The 25,643-nt window shown below is 37.5% G+C and overlaps 1 long non-coding RNA gene across 1 annotated transcript; it reads left to right on the plus strand.

The window, feature by feature from the left end:
• The first annotated feature begins 13,742 nt into the window (after positions 1-13,742).
• Positions 13,743-15,722, plus strand: LOC134323590 (uncharacterized). The gene is made up of 4 exons (XR_010014067.1): positions 13,743-13,795; positions 14,584-14,626; positions 14,920-14,963; positions 15,136-15,722. It is a non-coding gene; the product is annotated as an uncharacterized LOC134323590 (long non-coding RNA).
• The last annotated feature ends 9,921 nt before the right edge of the window (positions 15,723-25,643 follow it).

Below are 25,643 nucleotides of genomic sequence, written 5' to 3' on the forward strand. Positions count from 1 at the left end.
ATAAGTGTCATTTATTTGCAAATTTGAGCCTGTCAGTGACAATTTCACCATTTTCAGTACACAGTGGGAGATGTTAGCTGGCGTGCTAAAGGGTTGTGTCATCTCAGTGCTGACTGGAATTGTAAAAAGCACACCACTATTAGACTCTGGAGCACATCATTTTGCTTAATCATCTGGTGGTCAAATGGACAATACCGGTGAAGTGTGGTGGACAAGAGTGGCATGACAAATGCTCATGGGGGAGACCTGTGAGCACCCTATTGAAGAAAATAAAAAACACAAACACACCCCACTTGCATACATAAGCAGGCATTTCCAAACAAAGTGTGTGAAGCTGTTACTATGTAATAGGACAGAGACAGAGTCAAAAAACAGACACATACATGAACAGTGTCAAAGGAATCATTTCATATCCAATATTTTGCTACAAATGTAACCCTATATAGTTTTGAAGAAGGTATGGTTAAAAAATAAACAGAAAAGCCTCTGCTTCTCATCATGTGGATAATATAGACCTCAGCTGCTGACAGTGCACTTTCAGTAATAAATTATGCAATCAGTTGAAAGTGCTTGCTATAATCTCAGGAGGAAGCGCTTCTTACAGCATTCAGTGATGTCAATAAATCATTACTTGATGACACATGAATATGTCGACAGTGATTATCCTCATTCCTGACTCTAGCTTGTTTGTATTTTATACAGCGTTAAAAAAGGGACTAAATTGGGTTTTTAGGTACAGGCATGTCACTAGGGCGGTGCCCTCAAGGGCACAAGGGGAACCTATACATTGTATGTAATGAAATTGGAGTACAAAATACAGACATAGATATTTGGGTTGTAACTGAAATGTAACTATAAATTACACACATTACTAACTGGTGCACAAAACCATTCTTATTGTCCTGCAGTCCCCATGGACAAATAGCTGTGTGACTTTTACTGTGGCACAATTGAATGTCCTTTCCAGAAAGTCGGTCTGTTCTATTTTCTGCCTGCCAGGGCTCAAAGGTCAACAGAAAGTGCAGTTTTAAGGAAGAAATTATGGGTCCAAGAACACTGTCCATATATTGGTAGAGCATAAGCTTATAGAACAGGATCTCTAGGCTTTAAAACATAAAGTTGCAATGCTCAATAGCAATTCCAGATAAGAACAGTTTGTTAAGGGCAGGTTTGCTTTTTGTAGCCAATAAGTTAACAGCATCAGTTTTTATTTGCAATAGCAAGTCTTGGCCAGTGTGGTGTAAAACACATTGAACTTAGTAGTAAAAATGTGTTTTATTTAGTAATAAATTGTGCTTCTTTATTCTAATGCACTATACACTGGGTTTGGTAAAAAACCAAAAACAACACCACAGTTGTGTACCATAGTGCAGTTGAGAAGAAGAAACAATCTTGAACAGTTTTGAGAAATCTTAATGCTACAGAATACAATGACATTGTAGGTTCCTTATGCTACTAACACAGCTCTGAGCCATTCAGCCTTGGACTCCACCATACCTCTGAATGTCTCCTGTGGTGTCTGACACCAAGATCTTAGCAGCAGATCCTTTAAGTCCATTAAGTCATGACATTGTGCCTCCACGAACAGTACTTGTTTGTCCATCACACCCCACTGACACTTGATTGATCTGAGATCTAAAGAATTTAGAGACCATGTTAACATCTTGAGCTCTTCCTTCCTGAAACCTTTCCTGAAGAGGCCTCTGGTATTAGGAATAGTTACCATGAAGGGTTATACTTGGCAATGTACTGTAGCAGAAGAAGTTTTGGTAAGTACTAACCACAGCATGCTGGAAACTTCTCACAAGTCCTGCTATTTTGGAGATGCTCTGACATAGTTTTTCAGCCATCAAAATTTGGCTCTTGTGAAAGTGGCTCAGATTCTTACGCTTGCTCATTTTTCCTGTTTTCAATGTACCAACTTCAAGATCTGACTGATCACTTGCTGCCTAATATGAATCAAAAGTATTTATTTTACCTGTCTGTGGTTTCAATGTTGTGGCAGTACATATGTGCTTTTTTGAGGTCCCATTTTTCTTTTGCCCATCGTGCCCTGTCATGGGTGTATATACTGTATTTCACAGTGGAAATCTTGAACTGCACCATTTTTGTGGACCTTATATACAGTGTATCACAAAAGTGAGTACACCCCTCACATTTCTGCAAATATTTTATTATATCTTTTCATGGGACAACACTATAGAAATAAAACTTGGATATAACTTAGAGTAGTCAGTGTACAACTTGTATAGCAGTGTAGATTTACTGTCTTCTGAAAATAACTCAACACACAGCCATTAATGTCTAAATGGCTGGCAACATAAGTGAGTACACCCCACAGTGAACATGTCCAAATTGTGCCCAAAGTGTCAATATTTTGTGTGACCACCATTATTATCCAGCACTGCCTTAACCCTCCTGGGCATGGAATTCACCAGAGCTGCACAGGTTGCTACTGGAATCCTCTTCCACTCCTCCATGATGACATCATGGAGCTGGTGGATGTTAGACACCTTGAACTCCTCCACCTTCCACTTGAGGATGCGCCACAGGTGCTCAATTGGGTTTAGTCCATCACCTTTACCTTCAGCTTCCTCAGCAAGGCAGTTGTCATCTTGGAGGTTGTGTTTGGGGTCGTTATCCTGTTGGAAAACTGCCATGAGGTCCAGTTTTCGAAGGGAGGGGATCATGCTCTGTTTCAGAATGTCACAGTACATGTTGGAATTCATGTTTCCCTCAATGAACTGCAGCTCCCCAGTGCCAGCAACACTCATGCAGCCCAAGACCATGATGCTACCACCACCATGCTTGACTGTAGGCAAGATACAGTTGTCTTGGTACTTCTCACCAGGGCGCCGCCACACATGCTGGACACCATCTGAGCCAAACAAGTTTATCTTGGTCTAGTCAGACCACAGGGCATTCCAGTAATCCATGTTCTTGTACTGCCTGTCTTCAGCAAACTGTTTGCAAGCTTTCTTGTGCGTCAGCTTCCTTCTGGGATGACGACCATGCAGACCGAGTTGATGCAGTGTGCGGCGTATGGTCTGAGCACTGACAGGCTGACCTCCCACGTCTTCAACCTCTGCAGCAATGCTGGCAGCACTCATGTGTCTATTTTTTAAAGCCAACCTCTGGATATGACGCCGAACACGTGGACTCGACTTCTTTGGTCGACCCTGGCGAAGTCTGTTCCGAGTGGAACCTGTCCTGGAAAACCGCTGTATGACCTTGGCCACCATGCTGTAGCTCAGTTTCAGGGTGTTAGCAATCTTCTTATAGCCCAGGCCATCTTTGTGGAGAGCAACAATTCTATTTCTCACATCCTCAGAGAGTTCTTTGCCATGAGGTGCCATGTTGAATATCCAGTGGCCAGTATGAGAGAATTATACCCAAAACACCAAATTTAACAGCCCTGCTCCCCATTTACACCTGGGACCTTCACACATGACACCAGGGAGGGACAACGACACATTTGGGCACAATTTGGACATGTTCACTGTGGGGTGTACTCACTTATGTTGCCAGCTATTTAGACATTAATGGCTGTGTGTTGAGTTATTTTCAGAAGACAGTAAATCTACACTGCTATACAAGCTGTACACTGACTACTCTAAGTTATATCCAAGTTTCATGTCTATAGTGTTGTCCCATGAAAAGATATAATGAAATATTTGCAGAAATGTGAGGGGTGTACTCACTTTTGTGATACACTGTACATAATGTGTTATTTATTATTAGTTGTCACATAAATGAAAACATCATGGCTTACAAGAATTTGCATTCAGGTCCAGAATTTACCAAAGATTTAGCTTGGGGCTTTAGTCCGTAAGTGAGATTTTAATTAAAGGAAAGTGTATTTGCTGAAAGCAGATCGGCATCTCTGTTAAATAAGCAAGCAGTAGAAAGATAAAGCATTTTAAGACAGGCCAAGCCTGAAGCTCATATTTAACTTCTTCTTTCTCATTTGATCTGTACAGAGATAGATTAGGTCTTATTGGAAACATATGAGCAGCGGCAGGCTTGGGTGACTTAAACAAACAGGCCTTCAAGCGCCCGTGTATAGTTGATTAAACTTCTCTTTGACATTTAGTGACATTAAACTGGCATTAAAGAAAAGACAGAAAAACTGTTTGGTGAAACGTATTCTCAGGCAGTACAGCGGAATGGAAAAACAGCCTATTTAAATCAAACAAATAAACAAACCAACAAATAACCCCAAAACAGTTATTCAATTAAAAGTATTGTAACTGCAGGTGGAAGTTCACTTTGGACTGGTTCATTGCAGAGAACCACAGTGTAACTGTGAACAAAGGACGGTTAAATTAGTTTGATTTAACATTGAGTTATCATTTAATTATTTGTCTGTGTTGTACTAACCATTTCATCCCAGTTCCCAGCTGGAATAGAAGCTGTTTAAAGCAGCCGGCCATGCCAAAGGGAAAAACATGCACAACTCTTTACAGATCGCAATCAGAGCCAAAGATCAATCCCATGGTCCAGGTTGGTATGTGGTACCCATTGTAGAACTTTAGCCCAATTAATCAGACCACAATAAAGTTGCGCAAAAACAGACAGTGAATGAATGAATGAATGAATTAGAGATACCACATTTTTATAACTCATTTAATAATCCTACATTTTCATCCCTTGCCAACTACCAGATATATTATTAATGACTTTATTAATACCAAGGTCATGGATATTAACATCAAGGCCCAGAGTGTATATCTGCCTTTTATACTAGACCCACCACGACTCTGATGAGGACGAAGAGGTCATTGTAAATGAACAATTGTAATGGTTTGTTTTTCTAGCGTTTTAAAACAAATGACTGGAAAATATTGGTTCCCCAATGTCCTCTACTAATATTGGACTGACATGCGGTTCCGTAAAGCATTTCCCAAACTAATATTAGTGGAGTGGTTGCAGGGGTGTTGTTTATAAGTTTAGACAGCAGGCAGTCTAGTTAATGATTATTCAGTGGTTTGTTGTGATTGCTTTTTTGAGTGGTACCAGCAATGCATAATAACCTCTCACAGCCTGCATAAAGTCTGTGTCTAAATTTGGACTTTTCCCTTGGTATAGCTTGAATGTAACAATGCTTTAAAGCAATAACTATAAGTATTATTACCGTATTATTGCCTGTCTATTTGTGTGTTTGTGCTGCTTGCCGTACTGAGAGTGGTATTTAGGACATGATGCGTGCTGGTCACTTTATATCAGTCAGTGAAAAAGTATATATATATATAAATGAGTGGATGAGTGGTATGAGTGGATCAGACACAGCAGCGCTGCTGGAGTTTTTAAATTTGTCCACTCACTGTTCACTCTATTAGACACTCCTACCTAGTTGGTCCACCTTGTAGATGTAAAGTCAGAGACGATTGCTCATCTATTGCTGCTGTTTGAGTTGGTCGTCTTCTAGACCTTCATCAGTGGTCACAGGACGCTGCCCACAGGGTGCTGTTGACTGGATGTTTTTGGTTGGTGGACTATTCTCAGTCCAGCAGTGGCAGTGAGGTGTTTAAAAACTCCAGCAGTGCTGCTGTGTCTAATCCACTCATACCAGCACAAAACACACTAACACACCACCACCATGTCAGTGTCACTGCAGTGCTGAGAATGACCCACCACCTAAATAATACCTGCTCTGTGGTGGTCCTGTGGGGGTCCTGACCATTGAAGAACAAAAGGTATGTAGAGAAACAGATGGACTTCAGTCAGTAATTGTAGAACTACAAAGTGCTTCTATGTGGTAAGTGGAGCTGATAAAAGGGACAGTGTGTGTAGAAACAAGGAGGTGGTCATAATGTTATGGCTCATCGGTGTATATATACAGTATATATACAGTGTATCACAAAAGTGAGTACACCCCTCACATTTCTGCAGATATTTAAGTATATCTTTTCATGGGACAACACTGACAAAATGACACTTAGACACAATGAAAAGTAGTCTGTGTGCAGCTTATATAACAGTGTAAATTTATTCTTCCCTCAAAATAACTCAATATACAGCCATTTATGTCTAAACCACCTGCAACAAAAGTGAGTACACCCCTAAGAGACTACACCCCTAAATGTCCAAATTGAGCACTGCTTGTCATTTTCCCTCCAAAATGTCATGTGATTTGTTAGTGTTACTAGGTCTCAGGTGTGCATAGGGAGCAGGTGTGTTCAATTTAGTAGTACAGCTCTCACACTCTCTCATACTGGTCACTGAAAGTTCCAACATGGCACCTCATGGCAAAGAACTCTCTGAGGATCTTAAAAGACGAATTGTTGCGCTACATGAAGATGGCCAAGGCTACAAGAAGATTGCCAACACCCTGAAACTGAGCTGCAGCACAGTGGCCAAGATCATCCAGCGTTTTAAAAGAGCAGGGTCCACTCAGAACAGACCTCGCGTTGGTCGTCCAAAGAAGCTGAGTGCACGTGCTCAGCGTCACATCCAACTGCTGTCTTTGAAAGATAGGCGCAGGAGTGCTGTCAGCATTGCTGCAGAGATTGAAAAGGTGGGGGGTCAGCCTGTCAGTGCTCAGACCATACACCGCACACTACATCAAATTGGTCTGCATGGCTGTCACCCCAGAAGGAAGCCTCTTCTGAAGTCTCTACACAAGAAAGCCCGCAAACAGTTTGCTGAAGACATGTCAACAAAGGACATGGATTACTGGAACCATGTCCTATGGTCTGATGAGACCAAGATTAATTTGTGTGTGTCATGCCTACAGTCAAGCATGGTGGTGGGAATGCCATGGTCTGGGGCTGCATGAGTGCAGCAGGTGTTGGGGAGTTACATTTCATTGAGGGACACATGAACTCCAATATGTACTGTGAAATACTGAAGCAGAGCATGATCCCCTCCCTCCGGAAACTGGGTCGCAGGGCAGTGTTCCAGCATGATAATGACCCCAAACACACCTCTAAGACGACCACTGCTTTATTGAAGAGGCTGAGGGTAAAGGTGATGGACTGGCCAAGCATGTCTCCAGACCTAAACCCAATAGAACATCTTTGGGGCATCCTCAAGCGGAAGGTGGAGGAGCGCAAAGTCTCGAATATCCGCCAGCTCTGTGATGTCGTCATGGAGGAGTGGAAAAGCATTTCAGTGGCAATCTGTGAAGCTCTGGTAAACTCCATGCCCAGGAGAGTTAAGGCAGTTCTGGGAAATAATGGTGGCCACACAAAATATTGACACTTCAGGAACTTTCACTAAGGGGTGTACTCACTTTTGTTGCCGGTGGTTTAGACATTAATGGCTGTATATTGAGTTATTTTGAGGGAAGAATAAATTTACACTGTTATATAAGCTGCACACAGACTACTTTTCATTGTGTCAAAGTGTCATTTTGTCAGTGTTGTCCCATGAAAAGATATACTTAAATATCTGCAGAAATGTGAGGGGTGTACTCACTTTTGTGATACACTGTATATATACACACACACACACACTTGTGTGAATATACAATTACTGACTGTACCCATGTGTTGCTGATCACCCCCTCTGCCCCATCTATAACTAAGAAGAGAATCTTTGTGTTGTAGTTTGTGTTGTACTGGAACAAGAGTATTAGGTATAGCAGGTGCAGTTGTGTTGTTAGGATTTGGAAACACCTTAACGCCAATGCTATGACAGAAATTGTGCTTTAACTAAACAATATAAAACCCACAGCGGCCTCTATTCAGAAACAGCTACAGTGTCTAACTGTACATGTACATTTGTGCTAATATTGTATGTGTCCAAAAAAAAGGCCAGCAACATACAAAAAATTGCAGTGCTGAGAATGCCACCACCCAAATCTGTTCAGCAGTGATGCTGTTAGAGTCTTTTAGCTGAGTGGATGGATGGGGTTGAGTGGATCACAAGCTGCTGATTATACAGAACAGGCAAACAACAGTCAATATTTTTATACCCAGAAAAGGCATCAATTTAACCATAATTTGGCAAGTACATGTAGATCTTGTTACCCTACAGAGGTTGTGCTTGACAGAAGTTCAGGAACAGCATGTTCATTCCCTGAGGGGGAACATGAGTAAGGTTCTGTTTGAAAGGTAGCTGTCATATTCATGTATGTGTGTGGTTGTGTGATTGTGCAGGAAACCTTCAGAAGATTCAAAGGAAAAGACATTTGAGCTCAATGTGTGGTCACACCTGAAGGTACACTCAATCCCTCCACTAACCTTTGACCTTAAACTCTGCATGGAGAAACAAAACATAGAAACATAATTCATCTCTTCTCATTTTTCATTTGCTTCTACTGGTGAGGGTCACAGTTCATGTGGCAGACATGATTTTTTTCAAGTAGTACATATTTCTAAATGTCTAAATGACCTCACATTGTTCCTTTAAATTTCTTTAAAACGTGGAGTTTTCTGACCTGAGCATATGTTTCTGCTGACTTGGGATGAGCTTGAGCTTAGAGAACTGACGTATGGCTTTTTCTTTGCATAATATAGTTTCAGGATGCATTTCTTGAGGCAGAATGCCAACTGGTTTAAGTGACAAAATACTCCTGAGCAGATGTGGCCATATTTCTCAGCAGTGGTAGATTTATAAGTAGCATAAGAGTTTCTCCTTCAGTTCTGTCTGAGAGCTTGAAGGTCACACATTGAACAGTAGTTGCCGGACTTGCCCTACACGGACTACAAAGAGATTTCTTAGAATTCCCTGAATCTGGTAGATGGTAAAAAAGATTTAGCATTGAGAAAATGTTTTGTGAACTGAGGAAGATTGAAATTTCTGAGAAAGATTGGAACAAAGTGGTAAGAAAATGACCCATATTTGCTTTCACTGACTGAGCCTTCTTTTATATCTGGTGATGATCCCCTCACCTGTTAGCAATTCACTGTTTATTGTTGAATGTTATGGAATGGTGTTAGTTGAATAATCTAAAATACTCTTATTTCGCCCCTGTCTGAATATAATACCTGCAAACTGTTTAAAGTGACAAAATGCAATACAGTTGGTCAGTTAGTCCATTAATGCATTTGTTTGTCAGTTACCTATAAGGGGTTAAGAGAATTAACAAATCACAGATTCTTGTTTCTGTAATGTAATGTTTCCTCCACATGTTTTGAGGGGTAAGATGAAAGGTGGAGTATCCCTAAGCAAACAAACATGTAAACAGGAAGATTTTAAACTTGTCACAGACAGGGCAGTGACAAAAAGTGAAGGGTGAAGCGGTCCACCTGCTGTAGTAAATCCCTTTTCAAAATGTACATCATTATTTATTATATTGTGTTTATGCTTTCATAAATTGTCTGTTTTATCAGCTCCACTTACCATATAGAAGCACTTTGTAGTTCTACAATTACTGACTGTAGTCCATCTGTTTCTCTACATACTTTTATAACCTCCTTTCACCCTGTTCTTCAATGGTTATGACCCCCACAGGACCACCACAGAACAGGTATTATTTAGGTGGTGGATGATTCTCAGCACTGCAGTGACACTGACATGGTGGTGGTGTGTTAGTGTGTGTTTTGCTGGTATGAGTGGATCAGACACAGCAGCGCTGCTGGAGTTTTTAAATACCGTGTCCACTTACCGTCCACTCTATTAGACACTCCTACCTAGTTGATCCACCTTGTAGATGTAAAGTTAGAGATGATCGCTCATCTATTGCTGCTGTTTGAGTTGGTCATCTTCTAGAGCTTCATCAGTGGTCACAGGACGCTGCCCACGTGGTGCTGTTGGCTGAATATTTTTGGCTGGTGGACTATTCTCAGTCCAGCAGTGACAGTGAGGTGTTTAAAAACTCCATCAGCATTGCTGTGTCTGATCCACTCATACCAGCACGACACACACTAACACACCACCACCATGTCAGTGTCACTGCAGTGCTGAGAATGATCCACCACCCAAATAATACCTGCTCTGTAGTGGTCCTGTGGGGGTCCTGACCATTGAAAAACAGCATGAAAGGGGGCTAACAAAGCATGCAGAGAAACAGATGGACTACAGTCAGTAATTGTAGAACTACAGAGTGCTTCCATATGGTAAGTGGTGCTGATGAAATGGACAGTGAGTGTAGAAACAAGGAGGTGGTTTTAATGTTATGGCTGATTGGTGTATATTCAGGTGAAATTTGCCACTTTTTGGCTTAATATATAAAACAGTCTGGGATCTATTATTATGATTTATCACATCAAAATGACTCCAGACAGAGACAAGTGAAAGTCTTAAAAGTTCATTATGCTAATTATTTTAACCATTAGCAAATGGCTGAATATCTCGACAGGGGAGGAAAGATAACAGATGAGCTCATGGAAACTAGAACACAATAATGACCGAAGGGATCAAAGAAGACATGACATCTATAGGAAAGTTAAAGAGCAGACATGTAATGTGGAGCTCAGAGCTTTATGGTGTAAACCTATTCTCCCATGAGTACTGTAACTGCTGGGAGGTGAAATTTTTTTGTACCTCTACCACCGAGATCTTTTTTATATTTCTCTATGGAGCAATAAGATCTCATCATATATATTCCTATATTTATTTTGTCTTGTGGTTTCACCTTTTCTCTTTGGCATGACATAATTTTTTGGAATCTGACTATCTGTTAATAATGTTATGGACTGTATATAGTAAATTCTGGACTTTTGTCTGTGAACACAGAGGCAATAATAACCAAAAGAAAACCAAAATGCTTTTAGAAAATGCTAATTATTTTCTGTCCCTCCATCCATTTAAGCTACCTGACTGTATAGATACTTTTAGCAAAACCTCTAGGCTAATTTTATAATTTAGAATTTAGAGTAGCAAATAGTAATCACAATGTATTAGGACTAATATATTACATTTTGACCATCATTGCTCTCGATGTAAAGTAATAAAAATAACTACAGTTATACTCTTAACCCTGCAGCAGTCCTGTTAGTGTCTGTTAGTCTGCTATACAAATAACACATTATAATGACAACGTTATTGAGCCTTTGCTATCCTCCACACCCAGGTGATAAGTGTTATCTGTTTGTGCACTGTAGAGAATTGATTTTCACCTGCTGTACACATTAATCTACACGACAGCAACGTGAATCATTTTAGATTTTTTTTGCAATTTGCTATCCATCAAAATGAAAATAATGACAACCAAACAAATTCATCCCTCAAAAACACTAACTTTGACAGGGTTCTCAATCATTTCGAACTTAAGCAGTTACAACAGAGTGTTTTTTTAATAAATGCTAGTTTTTTTATGCCTTAGTCATTTTATGATATTGTTTAAAAATGAATAAATGTTAATTTTTTTTGATATTCAAATAAATCAATAGATCAAATAAATAGTTTGTGATGAGTGCATTATGTATAATGTATATTTTTAAAAGAAGTACAAGTATTTTGCATATTTAGTCAGACTGTTAGGGCCCTTAAGTGTTCTACTATTTACAAGACAATTAACTGCAGGCCAAATGATGTCCTTTTTAATGTGATATTTTTCCACAATCACATGTACTAAACCCAAGGAGAAAACCAGTCTACATGTCATTGTTCATCTGACATTTGTAAAAAGCTCCAGTAATCTCCAGTCTTTTTGGAATAATGAAAACTGAAGCATAACAGTAAATTCTATTTCATATTTAGAACTTTATACCAACAGTAAAACTTGGTTTAATGGTGTGGGACCGTCTCAGGGCCTGAATGAGATACTGATATTGATAAAACAATAAATACTACTTTATTTTAGAAAACTGATTTTACAAGGTTCTCAAAGACATGGTTTAATGAGATTAGTGTGTAACTCCTACTGACCTGCGCAGAGCTCTGGTCTAAAACCCATTTAATACCTTTGGGAGTGCACCTTACAAATTCTACTTTGACTGAATGGACATAAATTCCCAATGACACACCACAAAGCATGGAGGCTATTATAGCTGCAAAGAGAGAGAAAAAAGAGGCTTTATATTAACATAAGTAATGTAAGTAACAAAAGTAACATATGTACCTTGTTACTGTATTTGTACTTTACATCCGTATTTCTTTACTTTCACTATTTTTCACCTGATTATCAAAATGTAATAATTGTATTACATAAAAATCATGACCATAATTTTAAACATATTTTCCTCATAAATAGGACAGTTATACTCTTAACCCTGCAGAAGTCCTGTTAGTCTCTTAGCTTCTAAAACGTTATGCTAATCCAGTTACACATACATATAACACGCAATGCTTATTAGACCTTTGCTATCCTCCACACCCAGAATTGATTTTACCCATCAATCAAGTAAGTCTAATTCATACAGATAAGTCTACAGTACATACAGATTATAGTAAGTAATGCTTTAACTTCATTAAAAGTTTCATATTCATATAAAAGATATGTAATTCATTTTATTATTATTAAAAAAACCTTCAAGTGTATATATTCAGTAAAGTTTGTTTGAATGTAATAACATACTACAGTATAACACAAACATGGCATGTTTTTTCCCCTTAATTAACACCTTGTGGTCAGTGAGAAATGTTGGACCGACATCTGTTAGCCCTGAGGTTATCATAAGACATGAAAACATCTAAAATAAAAATTAAGACCCAGTAAAGAAGAAAGTTTACTTTGCTAATGTGAGAGGTTTATTTCTCTGAACTGTGAAGAAAGCTGTCAGTTATGTCTAAACATTATAACACAAAGCAATCAAAACTGTGGCATGGCCTTTGTGCTTGTCACTTTGTGTTGAGAAGGTCATGGATTGTCCATCTAAGGTACCCTTGAAATACAAAAACTTAAAATAACTACAAATGATAAATAATTAATGTAAATGACCTTAGAACTTCAAGAAGCTTTGATATTTAGGCACACTGTAAAAAATAAACATTTTTTTACAGGTTTTCCCAGTACATTTTTACAGTTTTTTCCTGTATTTATAAAAGACAGAATTTTTTTGTAAAATTACAAGAATAAACTGTATATTGAAAAGTGTCATGTGATTTACCATAAAAAATCTGTATAAATGAAATACATAAAAAATCTGTTTTTTAACAGTTTTTAGATGACACTTTTAACAAAACTAACTGTAAAAATAAAGTAATCTTCATTGACAAAAATAGCAGAATCTTCTGTAATTTTCAAAAAAAAAACTTTTGTTATACCGATATATCACTGTCAAATAAATAAAAATACTGTTAATAATGCATTTAAAAATGTACAATTGCAAAAAAAATATGTGAGCAAAGAAAGAAATATTTAGTAATTTTGCATTTCTTAACCACTACTTTATATACATAAATTGGAAAAACAAAGGTATTGCCTACCTTATTAGACAGGCAACAATACAATTTAAACAGATTTTAACTTTTACTTTATTTATGCATTTGTATTAATTTAAAGATTGAATTGTTAAATAAGTGCATTTATACAAACTGTGTAAAACCATAGTCAAATTTAAAACGTTATTAACTGTGATTTATTCTCACATTTATAATATTTAAATCAAGCATAATTTACCCATCCCCACATTCACAGGAAAAATGTATTACAGTTCATCTGTGCAACATGTTGGGTGCACATTCCAACCAGAGCACCACAGATATAAATGATGCTCTAATTTACCAGTTACACACTTTTGAGTGCCTGTTGGTTTTGCATAAAGAATATATGCTGGTGTGACACAAATCAATTACATTTTAGATTTAAACATGACTGCATTGTGTTTATTAGTTAACTTAACTTAGTTGCTTTATTTCCCTGGAACTACTTCATGCAATAAGTTTATCAGGTGAAACCGGATATGACGCACCGGGGATTACGCAATACATCGTGAAGGCACATTGTGTTTCAATGGCATCTCAGGTAATGTGAAGCTTTACAAAATCTTTTTCCATATGTCTAATTGCATGCTAATCATGATGTTTATCTTATTATATTGTTTAATATAGCTCTTTAGTTGAATAATATTCAAGTTTTATTGCTGTACATGCTTTATTTGTTTAAAAATGCTAACGCTAATTCACGCGTGCTAATGCTAACGCCGGACCTGCTTATAGTGATTTATTTATTAACATCTTTTCAGAGTTTCTGTGAATAATATTAAAGTCTTGAGGCAGATTTTAATAGATTGCCGTTGGCTGACTGTATATTAAGTCCGGTTGCGCTGTGTGATAACGTTGCATTGCCGTGGTGCTAGCTAGTGCTAAGCTAGTCAAGTTCAACAGCCAGTATTCTCAACTTGTGGCAGTAAGATTCTTTCCCGAAAGGTAAACATGGCTTAAATTACTTAATGCAGAAGTATATTAGAAGAAGGTAGAAAATAAAAAGATGTGTAATATTTGCGGTGCCAGTGCATTAAAAAACATGGACACAACCTAGCTAGCTAAGATGTGAGCAGGCAGCTCGAGCCTGAGGGGAACTTCATGCTTTTCGTTTGGCGCTCATGTTCTGCACAAACTTAAAAACAGAAGTGATTCTGTAACGTTAGTATCATTACAAACCTGAGTTTTGTGACTGTTATCCTCGAAAGCACGTAAATGTGAACAGTATTGGATAATCAATGAATTTGTAATGTTAAAGTCTTTACTATAGAAATAATATTTTAGTTATTTACAACAAAATAATTGATGTCTTGTATCTTCTGTTTACAGATGGTTGGAAATGTGTAGTTGCAGTTGGACTGACCTTTTACTGGTAATTTTTTTTCTACATTTTATGCTAAATTGAAGAATATTGAGCTACTTTTGACTGAACACAGTTAAGTTTAGATTAAGTGAAGAAGAAAAAATGTGGAAATTCTTATTATTTATTCTGTTTGGTTCTTTTACTTACTTTTTAGTTTTATGTATTTTATGTCTATTTTCTTATTTAAGCTGGTAATTTCTTTATAAATATTTGTCTTGCTGATTTTGATTTCCTTTAGTTTTCTTTAGTAATTTTTTATTTATATATAATTTTAATAGTATCCAATTTCATCTACAATTTAGGATTCCTCCAATCACGCAATACCATCAGCGCTAGGAGGGTGAAGGTAAGCACAAGTTTCCTCTGAGTTGTTACAGCAACCACCCCATCTTTTCGGGCCAGTGTACGTCTGAGTTAAAATATAAGTTGAAGTGAGATGTCAGATATGTAAGTCCTAAATGGAAATTTGTGTACTGTTAAGTTCAAGAAAGTGATTTTCCCCCTCTCTTCCATTGTAGGATGGTGATATGGCTGCAACTGAACGGGTGATCGGGAGACTGTTCTGGGGATCTATGTGACTAGAGTTGAGGGAGCTGAAGCCATGGACCCACCTGCCAATACTGGAGTGGTATTAGACGGTGGTGTGGTTCTAGAAGACCTGGGCAGTGTGTTCCTTGCCTTTGCAGTTCGGGCTGATTTATGCCTTATATATTTATAACCTTATGATTTAGAACTTGAGTTACCCTCCTACATTCAGATACACTTTTGATGTACTCCAAAAACTGTTTCTGGAACTAGATGCTAACAAACTGTCTCATAAAGCTATTCAGTGAGATGTAGTCCATACTGAGTATTACACTTGTGATGTACTGTTTATCGAATTCCACTGTGGTTGCACTTTCTGAAAACTTTAATGTTGGCACTGACTTTTGTACATAATTCAGATTTGTTCAGAAGTGTTTCATGCCCATGTTTTGTAGACATTTCACTTAACTGTATGCTGCTTTGTTAAACATTTTCCATTTAAATGAATTCTGATTGCACTTATTGTATGCTGTATTGTGTTAGACATCTGATTTTTACACTGATCAGCCATAACATTAAAACCTCCTTGTTTCTACACTTACTGTTTATTTGTGTGAAAATTATTTGGGTCACAAATAGCTGAACTGTGGTGGATTTTGATCCATTTTGAAGCTGAAATTAACAAAAGCTATTTATATACTGCATTTATAAAGTTCTATATATGTTCTAAAGTTTTATGTAACATGTAACAGACAAATCTTAACCTACTTAAAATTTTTGTATTTTGTATATTTTTTTAAATGAAGAATAACAATTTAAAAATACAGTTAACTTATGTTTTAGAGAAAGAAAATGCTTTTATTTTGACAGTTTATTAATGTATTTAGATAATAAAAAAAGACAATTTAACAGATATTTTTTGCAATACCTCTGACAGTTAATTTAAAATTGGGCTTTTGCTAAGTAAAATTACATGGGTTTTTTTTGTTTTATATGCAAATATTTTGTGAAAACAGTAGTAATTATCTGTACTTAAACTGTTCTTTATCATTTATAAAGATAATTATTCTGTTTTTTTAGAGGTGTATGACACTGTTCTAACAATTAATATATGTTGAAAGTAGAAGATTTCATGAAATTATAGGACAATTTCCTGTAAAATTACAGTGATAGATGTTAATTATGGTAAATATAATTACCGTTTTTTTACAGTTTATCTCTGTTTTAAATTTTACAGTTTTTTTCCTGTTTTTTTACAGACATTCTCTGGCGCCCCTGCTGCCAGAAAAATACCGTTTTTTTACGCTTTTTTTTTTTTACAGTGCAGCTTTGTGGATAGAAAAATAAAGAAGGAGAGAGTTGAAGGGAGGGGAAAGGAAATATAAAAAGAAGAGGTTAGATTTAATTGCAATGTGTTTTCACTTCACTGCTGGGTGGCACTGGGGGAAGGAGTTGATGAAAAGGTTTTTCAGGAAAAAATAAAGGGAGAGATTGGGCTTTTAAAACAGAATTAACTGTGGTTCAGTGAGTTGCTCCATATGTGCTCTTTGTCTCAGAGGTTTACAAATCCTGTTCCAAAAATGTAAATAAAAAATAAAAGGTTTCATCTTTATAAAAAGTAATAAAGTGATTTTTTGTATACTGACACTAAGGCAGGGGTGGCAGGTATGGCAAATCTGTTTTTGTTACAAAATTACTTTCTAAGGATATATTTTTTATTTTTTACCAACAAATATTAATTGCTTATAAAAAAATCGCATTTTACTCATCTTTAACAGGGGTGCCAATAATTGTGAAGTGGACCAAAGCCTGTGTGGCACTTTTTTGTAATGTGTTGCAGGCATCAAATTATAAATGATCTTATGCACAAAGAGTTGCACATCACCTAGCTAACCCTTCCTACTGTGAAACATGGTGGTGCCAGCATCATATTAAACAACAAGGACAGTGAGACTGGTAAAGCTTTTTTACCAGTCTCCAGAGGGCCCTCAAACTCAGACTGGTGCTAAAGTTCACCTTTCTACAGCCAAAACCAGACTGAAGTATATTCAGGACAAATCTCTAAATCTTTGTCCAATAAACATCTGTGGAAAGACCTGAGGATGGTGAGTCACAGTTGTTTGCCATCCAATCTGATAGAGCTTGAGAGGATCTGCCATGATTCAGTCATGCAAACACTGTACAGACATATTCAAGAAGACTTGCAGCTGTAAATGCTGCCAACAGGGCAGAAAAGTATTAAATAAAGAGTCTGAATAATTTAATGAATTGCAATGTTAGATTTTTAAGTAATTTTAACTCTTTAAAATATGTTTTCACTTTGTAGTTAAGGGTGATTAAGTTTAGATTGATGGGTAAAAATGGCAATTATGTCAATTCTAATTATACAAGGTCACAACACAACAAAGTGTGCAAAACGTCACCGGGTCTGAATACTTTCTAAATCCATTGTAGATAATTGTACTCATCATTTGCAAACCAGACATGACCTAAGCAGACAACGTTTGTAGCAGTAAATGCAACTTAATTTCATTTGAATGCAGACTGAATCATCAGACAAGCTACAGGTCTGGTTTAGCTGTTACTGAGTGTCTGTTTCTAGTCATTCAGTAGTGGTTTGGAGGTTTACTGCAGGCTTGCTTACGTCAGAGCTGTTGTTCCTCTGGGTTAATAACTGGTTTTAAGCACATTATCCTGTAGGTTCATGAAGGTTTTAGGGACAGTTGTCATATACCATGCTCTTCCTCAGTGTGTGAAATTGTGTCAATATAAAAAAAGAACAAGCTTGACCTCAGTGATCGATGAAGCACAATGTCCCACCGGTCTAGATATTGTTTTGAAAAAACACACTGGTGAGAGAGATCTATCAAAAAGAATAAAAGCAATATAGGTAACTGTCTTGGCTTGACAGTCTTTCAGAAGATGACATATTTATTGTTAGTATAGTGATAGTATGGGGGGGGGGCAGTCCATCAGGCAGACACATATACATACACACACCCATTCACCTATAGGGCAATTCACTGTCTCCAATTAACCTGACTGCATGTCTTTGGACTGCGGGAGGAAACCGGAGCACCTGGAGTAAACCCACGCAGACACGTGGAGAACATGCAAACTCTGCACAGATAGGACCTGGACCGCCCCACCTGGGGATCAAACCCAGGAGCTTCTTGCTGTGAGGCGACAGTGCTACCCACTTTATACCCAATCTATTTCTATTCCAGCAAGCATTATATTCCAGCACATGCAACAAATCACACAGATTACACGCATAGCTGACATTGTCAAAAGCATTAGAGAAGCAGCAAACTGAAGAGCAAAACCCTGGACAGGACACCAATCCATCGTGGGCTAATAAAATTATGAAATGTTAAAACAACTTTCAATTAATACTTGTATTTTTTAACTCATAAGTTATAGTTATAATTTAATCTGTATCTCAGGATCCTGACCCCAAAAATAAAAACAACAGGACTTTCAGCTAAGTACAACCAGGACATGTGTTTGGTTTAAGCTTAATTACATCAGAAGGATTCTCTTTAACACTGCAATACTTTCCCCTATTCTGTGGTTGTTCTAGGGCACTGCTTGTTTATATCCTGTCATGTACAAAGTGTAAACATAATCAAAGTGTCAGGACAAAGACATGGCTAATGTGAAAAAAATTGAAACTGTCCCCACACTCGGTTTCCACTGAGAATATAGTAAGTTAACTATGGATACAAAAAGCAGCCAAGTAACCACTTCATGGTGGCAGGAGTATCTCTTCTTGTGCATACGCACAGGAAACCAAACATCGTTTAAACCAATAAAACTGTTATAGATATGGTGCGGCAAGACAATACATAAATGCTTTGTCAATACTTCAAGAGTTTGTTCTTGCATTGTGTGCCAGAGGCCGTGTAGTAGCTCTAAAACAGGGCTTTTAAAGGCTAATTTTACTTGGTATTGAAGGAGATGCTCACCATTAAATTTTCCATTTAAATGACTTAAAAAGAACACTATGTTATTCAATAGAGTTTAAGAGATCAAAACCTAATAGTTGACTTAATGGCAGGAAAGTGAAACCTTTTCCAGAACCCAGACCACACAAGGTTTGGATGGTACTAGAGCAAAGGAATGGACAGCCAGGCAGACGCTTATATTGCTTATATTAAAAATTACCCAGTTTCTGCTTGAAAACTGATAAATACACCGACGAGGCATGACATTATGACCACTGACAGGTGAAGTGAATAACACTGATTATCTCTTCATGATGGCACTTGTTAGGCAGCAAGTGAACACTTTATCCTCGAAGTTGATGTGTTAGAAGCAGGAAAAATGGGCCAAATTGTGATGGCTAGACGACTTGGTCAGAGCATCTCCAAAACTGCAGCTCTTGTGGGGTGTTCCCGGTCTGCAGTGGTCAGTATCTATCAAAAGTGGTCCACGGAAGGAAAAGTGGTAAACCGGCAACTGGGTCATGGGCGGCCAAGACTCATTGATGCACGTGGGGAGCGAAGGCTGGCCCGTGTGGTCCGATCCAATAGACGAGCTACTGTAGGTACTGGTTCTGATAGAAAGGTGTCAGAATACACAGTGCATCACAGTTTGTGCGTATGGGGCAGCAAAAGAGGGACCAACACAATATTAGGAAGGTGGTCATCATGTTATGCCTGATCGGTGTAAATTGGTCACCTGAAAACATGTACAGTCATGTGCACCACGTTAAACCCTTTCAGCTCCATCCACTAAAATCTAGGATTTTGCATGTTCCTAGGCATATCTCTCTAGCATTGTAGTTTTACTGGGTGTGTTTATTTAGTCTATGAATATAATTAGTAATCACTTATTTACAAAATTTAATGTCATTTTCATCAATTGCTTTATACTGCCAGTGATTCCCACTGGGCACAAGGAAAGAATACCTTGGCCAGGGAGCCAATTAATCGCAGAGCTTTGACCATCTCCTCTCAGACTTTTCCAATAATGTCTGTGTAGCTGCTTGCCGGCTAATACTTTATTTTTTTTATTATTATTCTAGCCTTCTGCAAAGATAATTTTATTTGCAAGAGGCCTGACATTGGAATCCTGGTTCTTATTGATTACACTAGTTCAGAATTGATTTTTGCCCTGCCCGCAACCTCCTCTCAAACATTTTTTAAAACCAATATATGCCCAGGGATTTTGTTTCACCAAACCCTGTTTATCATAAACAATGTCTTGATTTGCTTTCTCCTTTTCTTTATCTGTCAACTTAGAATTTAGAATTTAGAAGCGGCAGCTGGCCCTCGCTCCAGCTCCATCTTCTCCCAGTGCTCGAGCATGATGTATTACATTAAGGTCTTACTAAAAATAGCTCACCTGCAGCGGCCATTCTCGTTGCTCTGTCTTTTCTGCTCACGTATTACACTCTTTTGATGTCTCTGTTTCTCTTGAGCCCACCCCCCTTCCTTCCCAAAAAATACTAAATAAAAAAACGAGGACAGAAGCAGGGGTTGTCAGCTCATTTTTCAGTGAGGGTGCTGTTAATAATCTAGGCCAATTTTTCAGGTTCTTAACATCACAGTGTGCATTAGGGCTGCACGTGCGTGGCCAGAGGACGCTGTACATGCTGTACAGAATCTTTAAACATTGTAGTGCTGCAAACACACCAACACAGAGACCTGACTTAAAGTCACCACGATGCCACTGGCCTGGTCGGGCAAACAATAGACATAACTGCCAGGGTTAATATGGTGAATATTGGAATTGCAATGGGAAATTGGAATTTACTTCATTGTTTTTCACAGCTGTTTTTTTTATTTAAACTTCATCTACTGTCCCAGGAGTTCTGGTAAAGACAAACCACCAAACCACAAAAAAACTAAGTTTAAAAACAGTGAATTGAATTCACTTTTTAATTATCTGGCTATCCTCATGGTGCTCCATAATACATCATTTTAATTTCATTTCATTTTGAGGTTTTACCACCGCTTCATCCTGATCAGGGTTTTAATGGGTGCGTTTTCCAGGAAAACTGGAAGACTGGGCAGAATGCAGTAACATAATGTCTGTATGGGGATTCGAACCCTTGATACCAGTGGTAGTGAGCTACTCTTGAATACTGAGTGTGCCTATAAAATTACAACAAACTGTAACTAGGTGACTAAAAATATTCATCTTCTTGAGCTTGTACAGAATCTTTAAATATTGTAGTGCTGCAAACACACCAGCATAGAGATCTGACTTTAAGTCACCACAATGCCACTGGCTTGCTCGGGCACACAATAGACATAACTGTAAAGTAGTTAAATGTCTCAGTGAGGGCATGTGTTAGCCTTCGGATCCCCTCTGCCAGCGTTGGTAAGGTGAATATAGAAATTGCATCTGGGAATTGGAAATTACTTAATTTCTTCCACAGCTGTTTTTTTTTCATTCAAATTCATCTACCGTCCCAGGAGTTCTGGTAAAGACAAACAACCAAAACAAACAAGAAAAAAACACAGAGTTTAATAAAAAGCGAAGTGAATTCTTGCTATCCGCATGGTGCTCTATAATAGATTATAATACAATTTCATTTCATTTTTATGTTTGACCACCGCTTCATCCTGATCAGGATTTCAATGGGTGCATTTCTTTTTCATGGAAATCACTGGGCAAGATGCAGTAACACACCCCAGAGAGAATGCCAATCCATTGCTGGGCCTTGGTCATCTGTGCCCTCTAAAAGACAGAAAATCATGTCTGTATGTAGATGGCCAAGACCAATAGATTCGAACCCTGGGTACCAGTGGTAGCGAGCTACTCTTGAATAATGAGTGCTCCTATAAAATAACAACAAACTGTAACTAGGAGGCTAAAAATCTTCATCTTCTTGAGCTTTGTTTCTTTAAAGTTTCTTTACTTAGGTTAAAAGTACCCCAGGCCCAACTCGCAACATTCTAAGTTCAACAGAGTTCACTGATACATTGTCCACAAAGAAGAGTTTTTAGGTATAATTTTAGAATTATGAAGGCTTCACTTTCTCAAAACATAATTTGAGTTGCAATTGTCATTTCACTTATTCATGTTATTTTCCGGTAAAAATTATACCTGTAAATGAGGGACCAAATGCCAATTGTAAATATTTGCCTTGTTAAAATACTGCTATACCGAAATCATTTTAAATGACCATGAAAAACATACTTATTTGATGATGTAATGAATTTAAATGTACATGTCTACCCATTCCGCCAAATCTTGTTCACTACAATCAATAGTGGTTATGCCTATTATGACAAATAAACAGACAAATGCTTAATCAGCATCTTTAACAATAATAACCATGAACAACAACCAGACAATTCCAGCATATCCAGCTTTCTGAAACGACAATAGTTATTTAATTCCTTTTTTGAAATCATTGAGGCAACTGCACTGATGTGATCACTCCTTATGTTGTACTTCATTGATCTGATCTATGCCTTGCCACAATTTAACTGCAGGGGTCTCTATACACTTTCTTGGTAGTCAAACTGTGGGCTCTTATAGATCCAGGCATGTGCCTTTCCAAACTATGTCCGATCGATTCAAATTGCAACTTGGAGTTGGACTCCAACTGAGATCTAGCCACATCAAGTATAATTACAGCTATGGGATGTGCCTGACTACAACTTGGAGTGGCACTGAATAGTTTTGTGAAGAAGAGATCATAGTTTCTCATTTTCAATAAATTTTTAAGAAACTTAAAAGGCTTCTTTTATTTTTACTCTTTTACTTCATCACATGGGTGATCAAGTGAAGATTATTGGGTAAAAATCTAAATCAAATCAAATCAAATCAAAACAAGGTTTATTTGTCACATACATGGTCACACACTGTACAACTGGCAGTGAAATGCTTTAGTGACTGCTCCGCCACAGTAATTACAAAAACTACAAAATAGTTAAAAAATATATTATACAAAAAATATAGAATGTTTTTAAAAGTAAGAATCTAGAAACATTAGAACAATTAACAATATAATTAAAAAGAGCAATTTAAAGTAAAGTGAACATTAGAAAAATTAACAATATAATTACAAAGGGCAATTTAAAGTGAACAAGTGTGTAAAGTAAAGTGACAAGTAGTGCAGAACAATGTTACATAATGCTATACAGATGTGATAATTACTAAATAAACAAATACTAATCTATACATATACATACATATACATATAAAACAGTATACACGCATATACTTATATACACATACATATGTCCACATATATACACATACATATACATATAAATTAGATTGTGCAAGTTGTGTAAATTGGTCCTAAATGCTATTTTCGTTGAGGACTCGAATAGCTTGTGGGAAAAAGCTCCTCCTCATCCTCTCCGTTTTGGCTTTTAGAGCACGAAAACGCTTCCCAGACCGTAACAAAGAAAACAGTCCATTACTGGGATGACTGCGGTCCAAAATGTCAATTATATCTATTTAAAATCAAATGTACAACACAATCAAGTGGGCAAAAAGGTAGGGTCTGACACACACTCCTCTTTTATTCATGTCTTAGTGGAGTGGTAATGGCAGTGCAGAAGAAGTTGAATGGTGGGAACAGTATTCTGAATGTTGGGGCTTTAGGACTTGTGAAATGGTATGTCACCATCCAAATAACACAACTACCTACGAAATCCCATCAAGTTCATGGAGGCCACCTGTTCTGCCCCAGAGCCTCCCTGCAGCAGATGTATAAGAATTAGTGAGCAACAATTCAACTGGAGCTTCCAGATTCTACATAATAAGCTTTTAATGAAAGCAGTCTGAAATACAGCTCCTTCAACCGAACTCATTACAAGTCCTGTCAAATACAATATGAGGCTCTATTTTCCTGACCCAGGATTCACTGTTCCAGGTTTAAACTCCCAGACAGCACCACAATAACCTCTAATTACAGAAACCAAAAATATGGTGGCACAATATAACACAGAGGATCAAAGGGTTGGTGGCAATCCTACAAATAAATGGTTAACCTAAATATATTTGCTATTTATATATAGATATACAGTATATCAGCCTCCTAGGGTACTTAATTGTTGCCACCTGTCACTGTAAAGTATTTACCATGTGTCCACATGCCAGTAGGTGAATTTGTTGTTCTAAATTACCTTTAGGTTTAACTGTGTGGATGGCAAGGGAAGTAATTCCTAGCAATGGATTGGCACTGTATCCAGAGTGTATTGTTTGCCTAAATGCATGCAGAGACCGTTTTCACCAGGTTTTGTTAATTTTAGCCACGCCCTTTGCTAACAGGCTAACAACCATGCACTTTCTAAAGACTCGCAGGAGAATGGGTTTTACTGAAGAGCTGAGTGACTTTCAATGTGGCAATGTCATCTGATAAGTTCTTCAGTAGCTTGTTTACCCTACTACAATGTGTTTTTTCATTAATTTATCAGAGTATTTTTTTTTCTCTCTGTTTTTCATCCATTAAACTCACCCTTTTCTCCCAGGCTAAATTTAACCCTAACACACAACAGTAGTTCATTATGTCAACCCAAAACAAATATATACATATATAATTTATTATTTTGTAAAATTTTTTAACAACCACTATAGCAAAACTACACTGGACACTGACCCCCCCCCCCCCCCCCCCCCCAGAAACAGGCAATATTAATAATATGTATTATTATTTTTATTATTTTTTTATATTATTATTTTATATTATTATTTATTATATTATTTTACTACTGTTTATCCCGATCAGGACCGTGGTAGTTCTGGTTAACGGGTGCCTTGGCCATGTAGCCAATAATGTGTGTGTGTCCCATGCCCAACCAGGCAATGACACAGGGATTTGAACCCTGAATTCCAGCAGTGGTAGCTAGTGGAATTTACAACTGCATCGTCAAAACCCCCAGTAATTATAATAACAACAACAAAAAAACTATTGTCATTATTATTCTTATTAATATTATAACAGACTATTTGCTTTGCTTCATTGACCACTGGTTTTTTTTTTAATCATATGTTTGATATTCCTCATATGAGGCACTGTGTCTTTATTTTTGGAAACCAAATTTCCCTTCACCATTAGATATTCTCCTGAGCAAATTAAACTTTAATAAAAATCCAATATTCAATAAGAATACTGCACAGCAATAGAATGGCTCTGTTGGTGAAATACTAAAAGAGAGATCTCTAGATAAACGTTATCAGCCTCAAATTCTGCTCCCTATGTTCTGTGATAAGATGACCATTGTCCCCCTATGAGAAGCCCTTAAAATGTCATAAAAAGAAAAGATAAACCCATCAAAGGCTTATTTTTAGCTCTTATGCTATTTGTGGTAGTATTCTTAGTCTGTCAGATGCAGGTGTCCTTTTCCGGCCAAGCAGTAGACTCGAGCAAAGCTCTCTGTGGTGCTGCAGAATTGAATATGATAAGGGCTTTTGTCACTGGGAGCTAGATGGCTTTCGTTCTGACCTCCATTTGAAGATCAAAGCATCCTTTAAAACCTGTTAAAAGAAATCCATAAAGCCTCTCTAAAGATAACAGCATTACCTGCGG

Source organism: Trichomycterus rosablanca, chromosome 11 (assembly GCF_030014385.1).
Source record: "Trichomycterus rosablanca isolate fTriRos1 chromosome 11, fTriRos1.hap1, whole genome shotgun sequence".
Classification (NCBI taxonomy): Eukaryota; Metazoa; Chordata; class Actinopteri; order Siluriformes; family Trichomycteridae; genus Trichomycterus; species Trichomycterus rosablanca.